The sequence below is a fragment of the Ricinus communis genome, chromosome 4 (assembly GCF_019578655.1).
Source record: "Ricinus communis isolate WT05 ecotype wild-type chromosome 4, ASM1957865v1, whole genome shotgun sequence".
Classification (NCBI taxonomy): Eukaryota; Viridiplantae; Streptophyta; class Magnoliopsida; order Malpighiales; family Euphorbiaceae; genus Ricinus; species Ricinus communis.
In genome coordinates, this window is record NC_063259.1 from 13,916,890 (window position 1) to 13,933,905 (window position 17,016).

Consider the following 17,016-nt stretch of genomic DNA (forward strand, 5'->3'; position numbering starts at 1 on the left):
TAAGTTTGTAGGTTAAAAGTTCAATGGGCCAAGAATATTTCTGTTTTATTGAAATTAGGTTTTTTTAATCTTATTAAGTATGCATACAAAGGATAAAGGATAAGGAAACATAAGCTTTAATGGTTTAAAAACATTCTCTTTTATTAAGGCAAAGTAGTAGGCTGTTTTTTAGGAGTTATGGAATTGTCATTTAATGTAGGAGTTACATATGTGTTAGCTAATGACCTTCTTTGTTCTCAGCCTTTGCCTATATAAAGAAGGCTTGAATCCTTTGTAAAGCACACCATTGATATATACAAAAGTTATTTTTAGCACTTGTGAGTGTTTTATTTTTTAGTTCTTGTATGAACTATAGAACTTATCAAGCTATTCTGCTTGTGGCGTTCAAAATCCAAAATCTTTATTTTTTTTTCATTCTGTACTTATCAAACTTTCTTGTTTGTGGCGTGTTGAGAAAATCAAAGTGCTGTTCTAATTATTTTATCACCATTCAATTGATAAAGTGATTGGAATAGTTAAACTGACTTCAATCTTGAAAGATCTAGGGCTGTTTCAAACTATTGGAGGGTGTTAATGTGCATTCTATATGTAACATAGCTCTTTAGCTATTGGGGTGTATAGTTGCTAAATTGGTGATTCCTATCATTTTGGTGTCAGAGCTTGCTTCAAGTTTGAGGTTTGCGTATCTTTAATTTGTTGTTGATTTATCTTTCCATTACTTTAAAAAAAAGTAAATATTTTATTTTCCTTCAATTTCGACTCTTGCCCTTCATTCACTATATTTGGCACAATTTCAAATACAAAAAGAAGTGTAAAAAAATAAATTTAGCATATCCTGATATTTCTTTTTTAGACCTACCCATTTTCACTCCATTGAATTGCTACAGTCTGAATTGTTTGGTTTGAGTACCTTAGTTTAACTAAGAACCAAAGAACAAAACAAGAGAGGTAAAAGGCAAGAGAGGTGAGGCCAGTATCATGAAAAGCCATTTAAAGTGTGAAACACGAGTGGAGCGAAATCATTGATTGTGTGAAACACGTGAGGGAGTTTGTGAGGCTGTTTTACCTTTTTTTTTGTTACAAATTTTCATTAGAAAAAATGTCTAACATAGATAAAGAAATAAGTTTTTCGTCAAATGATCCTGTAATCAAAGCAATGCAGCAACAATTTGAACGAATGTTTACCATGATGGGAGATGTCAGAGAACATCTAGAAAGACATGATACAACACTTGCCCAGTTACAAGATGGATCTCAATAAAGAAGAAGACAACCAGCCTTTGCCCATGATGCGTATGATGGCAGAGTGGAAACAGATGATGACTAAGCCACCGTTTTTGGTTTAGATGCTAATCTTAGAAGACAAAATAGGAGAGGGCGATTTGATAATATGGATCGAAATATTGGCAGCATCAAAATGAAAATTCCTCCTTTTCAAGGGAAGAACAACCCAGATGCATATTTTGAGTGGGAAAGAAAGGTGGAGATGATCTATAAATGCCATAACTGTTCTGATGAGAAAAAGGTAAAACTCGTTGCTGTTGAATTTTGTGATTATGCTATTGTTTGGTGGGATCAATTGTGTAAAGACAGGCGTCAAAATGGTGAAAGAGCCGTGGAGACATGGCTGGATATCAAACGAATAATGAGAAATAGATTTGTTCCTAACCACTATTATAGGGATCTGCACCAGCGATTACAGACTTTGACACAAGGATCCATGAGCATAGAAGAATATCACAAAGAGATGGAAATAGCTATGATAAGGGCTAATATCGAGGAGGATCGTGAGGCCACCATGGCTCGTTTCTTAAATGGATTAAATAAGAACATAGCTGACCTTGTAGAATTACAACACTATGTGGAGAATGAAGACATGGTGAATATAGCTATGAAAATTGAAAAGCAGCTCAAACGCAAGGTTATAAGTAAGTATGATTCTAAACCTTATTCGAGTTCTTCTACTTCTTGGAATTCAAAATGGAGTAAAAAGGATGATAGACCCATTGTTAAGCCTAAATTTGAAGAGTCTAAGAATAAAAATGAAATAGGCAGCAAGGGTAAAGGTGAGAATCAAACTAGAGGAATTAAGTGATTTAAGTGTCTAGGATTTGGTCATATGGCACGTGACTGTCCTAACAAAAGGATAATGTTGATGAGAGATGGGGATGTTGAGTCCGAAAGTGAAAATGAAAATGGAGATGAAATACCACCTTTAGAAGATGTTAGTGATGTTGAATATGCTAGGGGAGATGCTTTGGTTGTACAACGTACACTTAGTTTGCAAAGTAAAAATGATGAGTTTGGCGAACAACGTGAAAATCTGTTTCATACTCATTGTTTAATTACTAATAAGTTGTGTAATATGATTATTGATAGTGGAAGTTGTACTAATGTTGCTAGTACTTCGCTAGTGGAAAAACTGAAATTACCTACTATTAAACATCCAAAACCCTATAAATTGCAATGGTTGAATGATAGTGGTGTTGTGAAGGTGACTCAGCAAGTATTAGTTTCTTTTTCTATTGGTAGATATAAGGATGAGGTATGGTATGATGTTGTACCTATGTACGATAGGAAGGTGATTTATGATGGATTCAAGAACCGCTACTCTTTAACAATCAATGGGCAGAAGTTTTAACTTGGACCTTTACTACCAAAGACAATTTTTGAAGATCAAATGCGAATAAAACAGCAATATGAAGAGTTTACATCTTCATTGAGCAAAACTTTGGGGAGGGATCCAGTAAGGGAGAGAAAAGAAAAAGAAGAGCTGAGTGGAAAAAAAGAGAGCAATGGGATACACAAGGAGAGAGAAAACAAGTCAGATTTGAGAGAAAGAAAATGAGTGTATGTGCAAAAATGAGTGATGTGAAGGAAGCTTTGACAATGAGACAGCAAGTACTTGTACTTTTGTGCAAGGATATTTTGGTTATCTCTAACGATGTAACCAAAAATTTGCCTAGTGTTATTGTTGAACTTTTGCAGGAAAATAAGGATCTATTTCCAGAAGATGTACCTAATGGTTTGCCACCAATAAGAGGTATTGAACATCAAATTGACTTCATTCCAGGTGCAAGCATTCCAAATAGACCTACATATAGATGCAATCTGAAGGAAACCAAGGAGATCCAAAAGTAAGTGAGTGAGCTTATGGAGAAAGGGTATGTTCGAGAAAGCATGAGCCCATGTGCTGTTCCTATATTACTAGTGCCTAAAAAGGATAGAACTTGGAGAATGTGCGTTGATTGTCGTGCCATCAACAAAATCACGGGGAAGTATAGACATCCTATTCCTAGGCTAGATGATATGCTGGATGAATTGCATGGTTCTTGTGTGTTTTCAAAAATTGATTTAAAATCTGGATATCATCAAATAAGAATGCATGAAGGTGATGAATGGAAAACAACTTTTAAAACTAAGTAAGGTTTATATGAGTGGTTGGTAATGCCTTTTGGTTTAACTAATGCACCTAGTACCTTCATGAGACTTATGAACCATGTTTTGCAAAATTTTATTGGAAAGTTTGTGGTTGTCTATTTTGATGATATTTTGATTTACAGCAAGAGTTTAGATGAGCATGTACAACATTTGAAATCTGTTTTTGAAGTGCTTAGAAATGAAAAGTTGTATGCTAATCTAAAGAAATGCACATTTTGCTCTAATGAAATTACATTTCTTGGTTATATTGTTAATGACAAAGGAATACATGTTGATCAAGAAAAGGTGAAAGTAATTAAGGAGTGGCCAAAACCCACTAGTGTTAGTAATGTAAGATGTTTCCATGGACTTGCTAGCTTTTATAGGAGATTCATCAAGGATTTTTCTACAATTGTTGCACCATTGACTGAATGCATTAAAAAGAATGTCGGATTTAAGTGGGGTAAAGAACAAGATGAGGCTTTTAACTTGCTTAAAGATAAACTTATCTTAGCACCTTTGCTTGCTTTGCCTAACTTTTCTAAACCTTTTGAAATTGAGTGTGATGCAAGTGGCATAGGTATCGGTGGAGTTTTAATGCAAGAAAGCGAGCCAATTGCGTTCTTTAGTGAGAAATTGAGTTCCTCAATGTTCAATGAGAGAATTGCTAGTGAGGGAGGGACACAGTGGTGGGTTGGGGCATTTTGGAGTTAGAAAAACATTGGATGTGTTGAGTGATCGTTTCTTTTGGCCAAAAATAAAAAGAGATGTTGAGAGATTATGTGAGAAATGCATTACTTGCAAACAAGCCAAATCCAAAGTCATGCCCCATGGGCTGTATACTCCTCTGCCTATATCTAATGAACCTTGGGTTGATATATCTATGGATTTTGTATTAGGTTTACCTAGGTCCAAAGGGGGGAGAGATTCTATATTTATTATTGTTGACAGGTTTAGCAAGATGGCACATTTCATTCCTTGCCACAAAACTGATGATGCAACACATGTTGCGGGACTGTTCTTCAAAGAAATTGTGAGACTACATGGAATTCTAAGGACAGTTGTGAGTGATAGAGATGTGAAGTTCCTAAGCCACTTTTGGAAAACACTTTGGGGTAAGATGGGTACAAAGTTGTTACATTCAACTACTTGTCATCCACAAACTGATGGACAAACAGAAGTGGTCAATAGGACTGTTTCCATACTTTTGAGAGCAATAATTCAAAGAAATTTAAAAAATTGGGAGGATTGTTTACCTCATGTTGAGTTTGCTTACAATCGCAGTGTTCATGCTACAACAAACCATTCACCATTTGAAGTTGTGTATGGATTTAATCCATTGACTCCTATGGATTTGCTGCCTTTGCCAATTGAGAAAGCTAACTTGGATGGCAAACAAAAGGCTGAGTTTATCAAAGCCTTACATGAAAGGGTGCAAACTCAAATTGAAAAGAAAACACTCCAATATGAAAGGTACCACAACAAGAATCGTAAGAAGGTTGTCTTTGAGCCTGGAGATTGGGTTCGGGTACATTTGAGGAAGGAAAGATTCCCTAGTCAAAGGAAGTCTAAACTAATGCCAAGAGGGGATGGTCATTTCCGAATCCTTCAAAGAATCAATGACAATGCATATAAGCTGGAGTTACCAAGTGAGTATGGTAATGTTAGTGCAACTTTCAATGTCTCTGATTTGTCTTTTTTGATATAGGTGATGAAGGAGCAGATTCGAGGGCGAATCCTTTTGAGGGAAGGGGGAATGATGAGGACCTACAAACTGATCATCAATTGGCCAAGGATGACATGAAACAGAAAGTCGAGAATCCATTAACCATGTACGAAGGTCCAATCACACGTGCTAGAACTAAAAAGACGAAAGAGGCCTTAATCTCCTTCATAGATCAGATTTGGTGTAAATAAAATATGCATGACTTGAACAAGCCAATTTCATGGAAGCAAGAAGAGTTAAAGTTGTTCAACATACTTCAAGCAAGCCAAAGTCCAAGTTGATGAATAAAAGCCCGATGGAATCAGTTGGAGAATGAAAGCCTAATGGAATCAGTTTGAAAAATAAAAAGCCTAATGGAATAAGTTTGTAGGTTAAAAGTTCAATGGGCCAAGAATATTTTTGTTTTATTGAAATTAAGTTTTTTTAATCTTATTAAGTATGCATAACAAAGGATAAAGGATAAGGAAACATAATCTTTAATGGTTTAAAAACATTCTCTTTTATTAAGGCAAAGTGGTGGGCTGTTTTTTAGGAGTTATAGAGCTGTCATTTAATGTAGGAGTTACATATGTGTTAACTAATGACTTTCTTTGTTCTCAACCTTTGCCTATATAAAGAAGGCTTGAATCCTTTGTAAAGCACACCATTGATATATACAAAAGTTATTTTGAGCACTTGTGAGTGTTTTATTTTTTAGTTCTTGTATGAACTATAGAACTTATCAAGCTATTCTGCTTGTGGCGTTCAAAATCCAAAATCTTTGTTTTTTTTCATTCTTTACTTATCAGACTTTCTTGTTGTGGCGTGTTGAGAAAATCAAAGTGCTGTTCTAATTATTTTATCACCATTCAATTGATAAAGTGATTGGAATAGTTAAACTGACTTCAATCTTGAAAGATATAGGGCTGTTTCAAACTATTGGAGGGTGTTAATGTGCATTCTAAATGTAACATAGCTCTTTAGCTATTGGGGTATATGGTTGCTAAATTGGTGATTCATATCATATAAGATGAACACAAGATATTGAGAATTAAAAGATAGTATTGGATACGCAAACCTCAATCTTGAGCCAATGCTCTGATACCACTTATGATGGGAATTGTAGGTTTCATCAATTAACTCCCCAATAGCAAAAATACTATGATAAGTTTAATTAGAAGAAAACTAGAAATTACTAATTTAATCCACAAATTTGGATCATTCAAAGATTGAAATAAGAAGATGGATGCTACTTAACCCCTTTACCAACAAGAATAAGGATACTAAGATAGACTTTGAATTTCCTCTTATGCCACAAACAAGAAAGTTTGATAAATAACAAGAAAACAAAGATTTCGATTTTGACACCACAAGCTAGAATTAAAGCTTGATAAGTGACAAAGTTTAAGCAAGCAATTAAAGATAAAATTCCTCACAATAAAACTTAAACAAAGTTATAATTCATATATCAAATTCAATCATCCTCCAAAAGAAAGAAAAGCACTTGTTTATATAGAGTACAAGTCCATGCACATACTACTAAAATAGACTCACACACATAGGATTACTTTTACTCTTAAATGGCCTTAGTAACCATTACCCACACTAATAGCCATTACTTGGTATTAATTACCCCATTAATTTGTATATGGTGGCTCTTAATAACCACTACCCACATTGATAGCCATTACTTGGTATTAATTACCCTATTAACTTGTATATGGTGGCTACATGTAACCCTAATTGTTATTAACACAAAAACAAGTTAAATATTATTTCTTGGGCCTCCATGGATGCCTTATTGTGTTGAAATTCTTGGGCTTTCCAAATGTGATGTAAACCTTCTAAGGAAGAGAAGGATACATGTCAAGATCGATATTTATAAGGTTTGCCAAAAGATATTTGCGGAACTATCACCCTTATTTATAAAAAAATAAGATCAATAGCTATAATGGGATGAACTTAATTAATCCTAGAAACTAACAAGTTAATAGAATTAAATTAAGGTAGAAGTGAAATCAAAACCTAAACAATAAGCTTTAATCTCAAGAACACTTAACGAAACTCTTTAAGAAAAAATAAGATTTTTCATTCAATCCAAGATTATGTGTTTGCCGAATTACATAGCTCTATTTATAGAGTTTAAAACATATTAATCCTAATCCTAGAATGACTAGGATATGTGGCCAAGATTCCTAATTAAATAAAAATTTGAATTAAAAGAAAAGAAAACTCCTATTTTAACTTGGACTTGTTAAAAGAAAACTCCTAGTTTGACTTGGATTTTAATTTTGAATATTCAACCTTGGACTTGGGCTTTACGTTTGGGCTTGAATTCAACATAAATCAGAGTTGATCTTCATGTCTTTACGTTGGGATTTAATCCATGAATGAAATACAATTAATCAAAGTTGAATCTTGACCTTCTAAGTCCAACTCGCTATCCTTGCTTCTTGAATGCATCTTATCTATTATGTGGACCATGAAAGAAGACGAGGCAGCCTTGAACTTTTACTTCTAGCTTGTGTGATTGGACCCTCATACTTCAATGGATCCATTTGTGGCTTGCTTGGTGGTAAATGATCAGCCTTGATTTTATCATCCCCTCCCTCCTCGAAAGGATTCGTCCTCGTGAGCGTTTTGTTTTTAGTTCTTGTATGAATTTTCTTGAAATTAAGAAAATAAGAATTCATTTAAGACAATCATTTAATTTGGTAGATGATCTTTTACAAAAACAAAAACATAGAGGAAGTTCATGATATTTTTAATGTAACTTATCAAATAGCAAGTAACTTTGATAATTAGTGGGCAAAAAAGCTAGAAAGATAATGACAATTCTTTTAGTTACAGATACATCTAAATCATGAACAATGATTAATTAGGGTGAGACAAAGGCATGATGTATACTTATAAACTTTACAACCTTGTATGATTTGCAAAAGAAAGAAAAAATAAATAATTATGCCATAAAAATTATTTTATCTTGGTCAAAAAGATGAATTCAAAAGGCTATCACCTTTTTATATTGCCTTCTTTTTTGAGAAAAAGAAGACGAAATCTTTGGATGATTAAGATTAAGTCCACATTCTAAAACACCATCATTTCATTCCATCATAAATCTTATCTAAGTGCAACTATTAATATTTTTCAAAGGAATAGACATTGCAATGCAAACGAAGGCATCATTATGGCGTGGAAAAAGTTTTGTTCATATCAAGAAGAGTTTGTAAAATAAACATTTAAAAAGTGATGTTGGTACATTCATTTTATTTATAGTAATTTAGTATTTTATATAATTAATTATGTTAATTCTATAATAATTTGGGTGAAATTATTATGAATTTATTTACTTGATTAAATTATTTATAATTTCAAAAAAATTTAATAAAAAAAGTTTAAAATTTAATTAAGTAAGAAAAATTTGGAGGGCCTAGAAGCAAGAAAGAGCGTGCTAGAAACACATCAATAAAAATAAAGCCAGTGCGAGGTCGCGACTCTTCCGATGAGGTTCACGAAGCACAACGAAGGAATGTATTGTTACTCGCGCAAGGAAGCCAACTAAAGGTCCTTGCGAGGTTGCATGAGGCATCAATTTTAACATTCTGATTTTAAGTTTTATTTTATGTTTTCTAACAACAATTGCCATCTCGTCATGCATCTCGTTTTTTTATTGAGATATTTTTCATATTTGGGATGTGCCTATTCAATAAAAATACACAATACATACAGCTTAATACAAAATGTACGAAAAAGCTAATCAATTATTAAAAACTTATTAAGAATGCTTACCATCATTTGTTCATCATAAACATATTTTGTTGCAGTATCATCCCATCTAAATCCATTTTTAGCTTGAAGTGTTGAAATAGTTGCCCGTTCATTTTTTACAGTCTTAAGGTGATTTTCAACATGTTCGTGTAAACATTTAACTTTAAATTTCTTATTATTTTCATAACCACTCTTGCAATAGATTGTGGTTCGAAAGTTAATGGTGGTTAGTTTCCTTTTAAAGCCGCTTCAGCTAATATTCGAAGCATTATGTGAGACATAAGTTTAGACCATCTAAATTGTTTGCCCTTACCTTTCTCTTTATTGTTTATACCCATCTATACAATTATCAAAAATTCACCAATAAAATAATATAAATATTACAAGAACAACTAAACAACTAATAAAACACTATCACTCAAATATGAAAAATATCATACAATGATATAAATATGAGGACTCGATACTAATCAATCATATCAATGTCACTTAAAATTCAAAATATAATATATTACAACTCTAGTTCTTATAATCATTCCACATAGAAGCTGCTATTGAATATCTTTTCATTAACAATTCTCTATTTTTTTCTCTCTCTTCACTTTGACTTAGGGTGACTTTTGGTGTGATTGAACGAGCTGTAATGTTAGTTAGTTTTTTATGAGAAAATCATTTGGACCAATTCCCATTATTATGATTATGAAGAATACAACTAGCTAGCACCATATCCACTTGAGTTTTATAAAACTAATATGGTTTACAATCTATTGCATGAAATCATTTCTTTGAAATGCCAAAACCCATCTTAATAGTAGTCCGTAACGAAGAATGTCATAGATTAAACGATTCTTTTTCATTTTCAGATGAATGCTCTGTAAATTCTTTTAAATGGTATCGAAAACCACGATATCGAGATATTATTCCATTTTGAATACCATAATTAGCATCACCAAGATAGTAAACTAGCAATGAGCTGTTTTAACATACCTATAATATACTCCACCATGCCCTATAATTTCTAAGAACATCAACAACTACTCTTTGATGGACATATTTTTATTTGTTTATATAATAAGAAGATCACAAAGACTTCTAAATGCCAAAGGAGTCATTCAGATTTGATTGGCACTATGTTTATCACCTCGGCATAATATACTATTTAAGTAAACTTCCCTTTCAACATTAGCACAAATATGTGGCTCTCTTAGTAAGGGGATTTTCTTTTCATATTTTTCAATAACTACAGCACCCATAGATACTGCTATCACCATGCAAGCAACACGAGTAGATTGGTCATTCATCTACATAGTTAAATGAATGTAAGTTATAACATCATTTATTTATCAAGACATACAAATATATAAATCATTCCGAACTGTATATAGGTCAAGAAAAAATAAGGTAAAAATGATTATGGAAAAGGATTTGATAAAAAATTCTTAAAATAAAACATATCCATATATAATAAAATTATTGAATGAGAGATGTACACATATGAAATCGAGTTTCATGGCCAAGTATAACATAAGCACAACGAAATATAACCTCAAAAATTTAAAATATAATAATATAAATTTAGAGTAATTATATTAATGGTCACTTAACTTACACTAGGCTTCATTTTGAGGACAATTTTTTTTTTGGTTTCATTACAGTCATTTAACTTTAAAATATCGGTCACTTGTCTAGAATTTGGTGGTTAATTCATTAAAAAAATTTCTAAAAATTTCATAAACTTACAACATTGAATCTCTAGTTTTATAAAATGAAATCTCTAATTCTGAAGCTTTGAAGTGAAGTATTGAATCCCAAGTCTCAAAAATTAATTTTTATGGACTAACATCGCAGACAATTAGGAGAAAATGCACTCATATACTATAAGTTCTACATACTCGTTTTTTTGCAATTAGCATTCAAATTTAATTAATGTACTCATTTGATATTGAAGTTCTTACACCAAAAAGGGACCGATCGCACATCCTTAAATAGATATATAGACATGTAAGAAATATAAAGGAAATGATAGCTTAAACACAAACAAGTGCAAAATATTACTAATTTGGTGGTTGGACATTCTTCCCTTTTTTGTTTTTCACTTTCTTTCTTTCTTGTTTATTGTTATTATTATTATATTTTCTTACTTTAGAAATAACATCTTGATAAAAATAATAAGAAAAATGCAATTAATTTGAATTAATTAAGCTGAAGAAATATTAATGTAATAATAAATAAATAAATAAAGAATAGAAGATGAGAAGAAAAGAAAAAAAGCCAATGACCAATATTTATTATCAAAGCTTAGATGATTTTTGAACTCTAAAGGTTGGGTTTGATTTTAAGTTAAGTTAACAATTGAGTGAAATGGTTTAATGACTAAGATAAGTGATGAGAAAATAATACATTTAAAAATAAACAATCGAAACATCCACCGTCACTCTATATAAGTGATGAGAAATAATATATTTAAATTCATTATTAAAATATAATTGATTGACACACATTAAAATCAAGCAACTTTATGACTAACAAATAAACTAAAAATTCAGATTCTACAAAAAAACGTAATAGATCCATTATCTATTTTTGAAAGGTAATTTTTTATATTTTATTGGAGAGAAAAATAAAGAGAAAAACTTAATTGAGATGATGAAAAATTCCGATGAAGGCAAAAAAAAAAAAAGATGATAATAAAGAGAGAGCAAGAAAAAAGATTGTATTTAAGAGAATTTGTAATGTTGATTTTTTTCATATATCTTTATATTTAATAAATGTTGAAAACCTAGTAGATGTATTTTTTAAGTGTTAAAAAATAACTTAAGTTATTTTACTGTGTTGTAAAATAATTTTTCTTTGACTTATTTTCCTTTGGTGTCTCAAATATTAAAAAATAAAGAAAAATATTTTCGAAAATAATATTTTTTCGTAAACAAACGGAGCCTAAGTTGTTTATTTTTTAAATTTATAATCTCACAATAAATCTTGAAACTCTAAATATCATTAAGAAGTCACTTTTTCTTTAAAATTTCCAAAAGAATCTATAGGATAATAATAAAAGAAGAAATATGATAAATAATATTGCAAAATCAATTTCAACCAACTGGATTATCTTTTTATCCTTTTCTAGTGATTAACTATAGAAAGGGAAATACTATGAATAGTGTTTCAAAATCAATTTCAACCAATTGGATTGCCTTTTTATTCTCTTCTAGCCACTAAATAGTTATCCAAAACGACGTTGCATCATATAGCTCTTATGGTGGGATCCACTTACATAACTGCCCTTTCTAAATACTGCGCAAAGAGGGATGCAGTTGTCTTTTACTCTAACAGTAATAACGAGTCCACCTCATGTGGGGTCATTAGGTAAGTATTTATCTTTTACCTTTTTTGCAGCTAAAATGCCAATGTGCTCCTTGAACTTAGATTCAATGGGCAATTAAATCAGATTTTAATTTTCTGGGTAATTTACCCCACAACTTGGTAAAAATAGTCAATTCGACCTAATCAAAAGACTTACTTAATATAAATAGTTCAATTTGGTCCTTGAACTTCATACTAAATGTTATATTATAATAAAAAAGGATTTTTATTGAATAAATGTAAAATTATCTAATTTTAACAAAATTTATACATATTATTTAATAAAATTAATTAGATTATATTTTTAATTAAAAATTATTAAATTGAATAATGTTAATGAACTATATAAAATTCCACTTTTGAAAAAATAGAATAAAATCTCATATTTTAGTAATATTAGGTTTAGCTTCTAATAAAAATAATAATTTAATTGATATAAAACTTGGTTCTAAATCTTCACCCAGTGATTGTATTAGATAATTGATAAAAAAAATTCAAATAATGTAATACCAAGATTTTTCCTTTAATAATAATAATATTAGTAATAATTAATAAATGAGTTTTTATTTAAATTAATTTTTTTCTTTTTATTTGATTTAATTGGGATGATTAATATAGCATTTTAATACTAGATAAATAAGGGAGTTATTTTCTATATCCAATTAGTTTGATTTTTAAGAAATTAATTAAGTAAATTCTTTGGAAAATAAATTATATTTTTGGTCATTCGATTTTTTCTCAAAATGAATATATGAATTAAAATTCTATATTTGAGAGTTATGAAAGAATTAGTAAATAATATTTTTATAAAAGAATTATGAAAAATGATAAATTTTAATTAGCAAATGGTGTTAATTTTAATTGAAAAATACTTAGTAAATTGATTAATTAAATTAATTGTGTATTATAATTAAATTAAAAATTTATTTTGGAAGAAGGATTTAATATATAATTTTATTAATTTGGGGTTTTAATGAAAATTTATATGTTTGGTATTTTTATAATTAAATATGTTGGCAATGGCCTTTTTGTAATTTTACATTTAAAAAGCAAGGATAAATAAGTAATTATGTATTTTCAATAATTCTAATTTGGCCCAAATTAAATAGTTAGGGGCTTAATTGAGAAGCTAAAGAAAAATTTAAGGGTTAATCGAAAACTTTGCAGGACAAAATTGTTGTAATTAAAAAAATTGAGGGACTAAATGGTAAATAATAAAAGTTCAGGGACCTAATGGCAATAAGAAAAAGAAAGAAGAAGAAAAGGAGAAGGAGATCGGGGAGAGAAAAGACCGAGCGAGGGAAGGCTGTGCCATCGTTGATTGCCGACCTGGTGCGGCAGAGGCCGGCCGGCGTGGCAGAAAGACCGGCGACGGGGAGCGATGGCGCGAGGCAGTAGAACAATGCGAAGGAGGCAACGACTTTCGGATGCCATTCCGGGCGTTTCCGGCGGCCGAGTCGAGTGGCGATCGACTCCCCTTGGCCTGGGCTTCATTTTGGCGGCAACGGCGACACAAATGGTGGCCGAAGTTAGAAGTTCGTGGTGGAGAGAGAAAATGGGTGGCAGCCGGCGTTTTCTGGTTTTTCCGGTGAGCTCCAGCGAGCTTTGGCTAATCGGAGGACATATCCGGACTCCCCTCAGCTCAAGCTTTCCAATGGCACCGGTTTTGTGGCAATCGGACTCCTTTCAAAAATCGACTGCCGAGATCGTCCATAAATCTCTCCGGATGATCCGGGGTTGAATCGAAAGATCAGAAGCTGGGATCCTCATCAGCGCGTCGTTTTGAGTTCGTTGGTGGATTCGGATCGTCGATCGGACTCCGACGGCTAGAGGCGAGTCGGCCGAGCGATCAAGCGTCTCGGTAATTCTCTAGCTCGTTGATTTTAGAATTCATTAGTGAAATTATGTGTTTATTGGAATGTGTTGAGCATTAGAAATATTGTTAGTTAAAATAAATAGTTTGTTGGACTATCTGCCATTAGTCGTGATTTGTGATATGTGGCGTTGTCGGGAAAAATAGTAAAGTCTTGGAGACCCGACTCCCGTTAAAATAAATTGTTGAAATATTTGAAGTATTTTCTGGTAGGTCCGATACCCGTTTTACGGGGGGTAAAACGTTCGTGTTTAGGGGAGGTTTTGCCGAATTTTCGGTAGAATTTACCCGAGTCGAATTTTTAGACAGTCAGTCCTAGGAATCTAGACCTAGGGTTAATTGTCAAATGTTTCAATATTATTGATTAAATTGTTTTCCGTGATTAGATAATCCGTCAGTTCGGCTCGTTCCACCCGGGGCATCGGAGCAGAACTAGGAGGTCGTCAGATCTGTGAGTTAAAGTCATATATCTATTATGCATGTGTTATGTGCAGATTTTAAATAGTAATTGTGATTATTTGATTACAGGTTTAAATTATTCATTTAATTACTATTTATATATATTATTTTTTTCATCATTGATTTTATTATTGCATGATGACTAGGGAATGGGACGGCAGTAGAACATGCTATTTGCTGAGTTGCACCAGTATGAATCAGAGAGAGAAAATAAAAGGGCAAAGGTTTGTAAAATTTTTTAAAAAGGTAAATTTAGGACTTACCCTGGTCGAGCATTGCTCTCTGGACACCGGCTTATTTGAAAACCTAAGTGACCAGACCAGACTTAAGGACTCTGGTCGAACTTCGCTCTCTAGGCGCCAATCTTATTGGAGTAAGAGAGCCGAAAGGCTAAGACTGATAGTGATAATTAAGTGATCGAACTAGAGTTAAGGACCCTGGTCGAGCTTTGCTCTCTGGGCGCCAATTCTGTTAGAATGAGAGAGTCGTGATATTAGTGTTGGGATTAGGGTTCTACTAAAATATTCCGTCCCGTAGTATGTGAAATTTATTTTTATTTAAGCATGGCATGACATGTATATTTTTGCATGACTTAATGTTTATTTCAAATTAAATAAATGTGTTATTGAAGTGTTTGTAATTATTTTTGGATATATGATTTTAACTCACTCTCAATTTCACTGTTTTTCAGGTGATTGTTAGTCTTCCCGCAGTTCTCATCTAGCAACCCAACTCCTTCATCATCGGGTTGATGTAATTGATTTTGGTATGATTGACTTGTAAAATTTTAGATTCTCCGCAGTAAAAATTTAGACTTATCAGTTATAATTTTATGTAAATTCGGGTCTTGCCTAATTATGCAAGCAGACCAAATTAAATATGTAGGATTCGATGGTTAGGGTTAAGTGTGAATCATGCTTTGGATTGAGTCCGAATTTAAATATGATTGAGTTAGTGAATGGTCAGGCTTACTACGGGATTTGGTGGCCTTAAGCCTACCCATTCCTTAGTGTCGGTCACGGGCCCACAGATCGGGTCATATAACAAATAAGATTTGGTAATATTAAATTTAAATTATAAATTTTCGGTGTTTTTTCGAGTGAACCAAATTTATAACTGAAAAATTACTAAATTATTATTTTTTATTAGAAATTAAGATTATATATTACGAAAATATAAGATTTTTTCTAAATTTATAAAAGTATAATCTTATATGAGTTTAGTAATGTTATTTAATTTAAATTTTTAATTAAAAATATTATTCAATTGTTTTCATTATATAATTACAGTAAATTATGTTAAAATAAAATAATTTTACTCTAACTAGATAAAAGGTTATTTTATAAATTTTGACATTTAATATGAAATTCAAGGACCAAATTAAACTTTTTATATTGAATAAGTAATATGATTGGGGTAAATTTGCCATTTTTGTCAACTTGGATAAATTAGCTTAGAAAATTAAAATATGAGCTAATTGCCCATTAGCTCCAAGCTGAGAGGGCAAATTGACACTTTAACCCTTTTTCTTTACATATATATCGAGGAGGGAAAATAAATTATAATTGAATAACATCACAAGGGTGAGGGTGACATTTCAATAGAAAATGGGCAAAAATACTACAGTTGTGCATAGAAGGACGCTATTTGGCATGGGTGGAAAATGAAATTGCACAGCTCTTTTTTTCCCCATATGTTTACATCACTCCCACTATTAACCTTTCACCTACTCCCTTTATTCCTCACTCCAACAATAAATCCTATCCATCTATCATCTTTTTCTCTTATCATCTTCCCTCATCATCAACCATTCCCTCTCTCATTCACAGAAAATAATGGTTGTAGTCGCATTTTCTTTTTACTACAACACACAGTCACGTTTAAATCCATATGCAATTCAAAAGTATTCCATATCACATAAACATTAGTGGATTTACTCCAATTATTGGTTCATTACCGAAGTGTGGTGTTTTTCAAAAGATAATGTTGATGTGGACGAAAAAATATCTACAATGATACCAGCTGAAGAGATATAAGACGATATTTTTCCAGAATAATCACCGGCCAAAAAAAGCCATATTAGGTAACAAATAAAATAAATATAAAATATCACATATAATTAATTATGTAATACAGTTTACTTATTATTAAATTATATGATCATATTTATTATGAATTAATATAGTTAATATAGTTCAAATTAAATGTACTTTAGTAATATCTTATTTCCATAAATTTTTCACATAGACATTTCATCATCTTTTAGCGGAACTGTGATGCTTGACATATTCTATTGGATAAAATATAAGTGCAATATTATAGTTGATTTTAATATTTATAATAGCTAATGTAATTTGTTTTACACTTTTTTATAGGTCCCATTATCAAAAAATATGTTGAGTTATTATATGTTTTATCTTTTTATTAATGT